This window comes from Propithecus coquereli, unplaced genomic scaffold (genome assembly GCF_000956105.1).
Source record: "Propithecus coquereli isolate 6110/MARCELLA unplaced genomic scaffold, Pcoq_1.0 Scaffold122, whole genome shotgun sequence".
In the NCBI taxonomy this organism is placed as follows: domain Eukaryota; kingdom Metazoa; phylum Chordata; class Mammalia; order Primates; family Indriidae; genus Propithecus; species Propithecus coquereli.
In genome coordinates, this window is record NW_012136303.1 from 4,235,218 (window position 1) to 4,238,689 (window position 3,472).

The following is a 3,472-nucleotide window of genomic DNA, read 5'->3' on the forward strand; positions in this document are numbered from 1 at the left end:
TGGGGCTGGGGCTGCCACCACAGCACAGAGAGGTTCAGGAGCACCCGGCAGCCAAGGGAAAACTGAAGACCCAAAACTCCAAGCCTTCTCTAAAATAAGAATAATTGCCCAAATCTACCACCTTCTAAATCTACTATTAGACCCCCAAAGGATATTAACAACCATGCCATTTTGCCTGTCAAAGCAAAAAGGTCCATTAGCATTAAATTCCAGCTCAGACCAGCCAATATTATAGGGTGCCAGAAGCCAAGGTTGGAGCCACCAAAATTTGTAGGCAAAAGGCTGGTTTCAAGATGTTTCTTGTAACCCAAATTGTAAGCCTTCTAGCAAGAGTCTTCAGCAGCATGAAGTCAAATCATCCTCTACGGGAGAACTGTCAAGAAAACTCACAGGATCATTTAAGATACAGGAACTGAAAACTGCAAAGCAGCGGGTAACAGATCAGGAAACCGCTAAGACTCTGTGGACAACACTCATGTTGAAAACGGATCTTTGGGTAGCTTTCTAAAAGAGATGAATGGAGAGAACTTGCCCCAAACCTTATCAAAGCCTGAGAGGATGCCAGATCCTGAATTACATACCATAAGTTAGCCAAAGACTAGCTCTTACAATCTAACCAAGAGCAGTTTGGCTCCTAAACAAGTCTTGGGCAAAAGTCCAGGTACTAGTGCTGTTGTGAAAGACAGAGTTAATAAACAACCTGTTGGAGAAACACAAATCAGGCTCTACCCATAAAATCACAGCCACTCTCTAGAGGAGCAGATCTTGCAAGACCAGGAGAAAAAACCCCAAGGACAGTTCCCTCTCACTTTATTCAGATCCTTAGTAAGGCTCAGTCATCAAAGAAACCAGTGGCCAAGGAAATCAAGGTTAATAAGAGTAAATATGAAAGACCAAATGAAACTAAGTTATGGTCAGACCCTGTTGCTAAACAGAAAGTAAAACATATCAAACCCAGAAAGAATACCAATTTGCTTCAGGGAGGAAATAACAACAGGCATCCGAACAGCAAGCAAGATCAGAAGTCCACTCAACCTTGTTTTAGACCTCAAACATCATGTGCCCTGCAAAAATCAAAAGCCATGAGCCAGAAACCTAATTTGACAGTTGGCAGATTTAATTCAGTCGTTCCAAGCACCCCTAGCATAAGCGCGAATGGAAGGAGTGGGGTTAAATGTGGCAACAGCTTTCAACCAAAAGTGTGGACTTTGGACTCCAAGTTGAAAAAGACTTTTCCCCAGAACTATTTTCTGAACAAGACAGCTCCCAAAACTCAAGCTGGTGTCACAAACATAAATGGGAGAGGAGTCCCAAATGGGACCCAAGCGAATCCAAGTATTAAAAAGAAGGCAAGTAAAGGACTGAAGGAAACAGCTGGAAGAATGGCAGAAATCCAAGGGGAAAATCTACAAATGGCCTCCTATGGAACTTAAGACAAAAAGAAAAGTAATAGAGGAAATGAATATTTCATTCTGAACGAGTATTGAAAAAGAAGAGGAAGTAGAGAAAGCACAACTTGAACTGTCCAGTAAAATTAACAACACTCTAACAGAATGTCTGAAGCTCATTGGAGGGGGTGTGCTTTCTAATGAAATACTTACCATATTGTCCAGCATAAACTGAGGCTAAAAATTCGCTAAAGTTTGGATCTGCAAAGCAAAGTTGTTGGCAAATAAAGGCACCTTTGATGTTATTGGGCTATATGAAGAGGCCAGTAAAAATGGAACAATATAAGAGTTTCAGGAAGTTGTTCTTAATATTTTGCAAGACCCATCCCAGGAGAATTTGGTCAGAAAGAAAGAAAGAAAGAAAGAAAATATTTTGCAAGACCCAAACAGAACCACAGAAGGAATTATTTCTGACTCTTTCGTTGCTGAAACTAATATAACATCAGTGGAAAATCTGGCCAAGATGGAATCTGTAAAGTCTTGTCTTTCTTCAAGATGGAATCTGTAAAGTCTTGTCTTTCTTCAAAAGAGAAGGAACAAGTTACAGCAACACCCCAAATAACCAAGGCAGAACAAGATGATCATCCTGGTATCAAATTACAGATTACTCCAATCCCTAGAATAAAAGGCATGCCAGAAGTGCAAGACATGAAGCTTGTCATTCCTGTTTGGCATTTGGAAAGGATTGAGTGAGCAGTGTCCCGCTATGCAGAACTGCTGCAGGAACATGATTTAGTAGTGGCTTCTCTTGATGAGTTATTGGAAGTGGAAGAAACAGAGTGTTTTATATTCCATAGAAATGAGGCTTTGCTTGTAACATTAGGGTTTAAAATCCTTGAATCACAATTTCTTAATGCTTTTTTTAAAACTGTTTCAGAGCCTCCATGAAACAAGAAACTCCCTTGTTCAAGTGACCTGGAAAAAAATATGCAATGAAGAGGCATCACAGATGCAGAATATGGACTCTCAGGACTTAGGAAGTAGTTCACTGGGCTTACTCTCAAATTTTATATCCCCATGGGAAAGCCTTTGGTTTGTGTGTTTAAGACTACAGTTTGCCCCTGTTTTACAGCATGCATAAATTTCAAACTTCTGATATTCATTTACCCAACTATGATAAAACTTTGCACTTTTTTGATCTACTTTAATCCCAGCATCATTATTTTTTATATCAGAAGGCTGGTCCCACGTTATGATGGACTTTCCTTTCTGTATCCACCTTAGCAGAGAGAGCAAGTCCCTACAGCATGGAAGATCTGAGCTTTGAAACTAGCTTTCCAGGCTAAATGGAACTTGAGAGATGGCCACATCAAATCCTTTCGCTTCACAGATGAGTTTATACTAGCTATGCCTTTGCTCAGAGGTGGCAAATGATATTTATGTGTGATCTTTGTCTTTCAGCACCATGTACTTGTAAATGAGGGGTAATTCTTATCCTTTCTGTGCCAGGTCTCCTTAAATGAAGCACAGTCCTGAATTGGGGTGGTCATCTAGCTTTTTATATCCAAACCTAATACCTAATTTTGCATTTGTGATTCAAAAACATTTCAAGTAAAAACAAAAGAGGACAGGGGAGAGGCGTGGGGAGAAGACACTTGCTTCTTCAGTTCTTTGCTCTGCTAGGGGCAATGTGAATCCCAGAGATCATAATAAGTTGCTTTTCCTTCCTCCTCGGCAGCTGCTCTTGGAAAGGTAAAATCAGAGTCATTATGTAAATATAATGTACAGAAAAACCCAGTTATCACATTTTAAATTTTAGTTTTCTTAATACTTAAGTATTATCTATAATTTAAAAAGCTATTAAAAAAAGAAAAAGAAAAACTCTAGTACCATAGAGTACTACTCAGTGATAAGAAAGAATGCAATAATATATTTTGCAGCAACTTGGATAGAACTGGAGACCATTATCCAGTAACTTAGGAGCAGAAAAACAAATGCTATACACAGTGTGGCATAATGGACATTGGAGACTCAAAGGTGGGGAGGATGGAAGGGGGTGAGGGATGAAAGGTTACTTATGGGGT

The 3,472-nt window shown here is 39.7% G+C and overlaps 2 pseudogenes; both read left to right on the forward strand.

Moving 5' to 3' along the window:
* Positions 1 to 2,336, forward strand: part of LOC105827526 — a 2,531-nt pseudogene extending 195 nt beyond the window's left edge.
* Positions 2,337 to 2,643: 307 nt separating this feature from the next.
* LOC105827527 overlaps positions 2,644 to 3,472 on the forward strand; it is a 2,720-nt pseudogene continuing 1,891 nt past the window's right edge.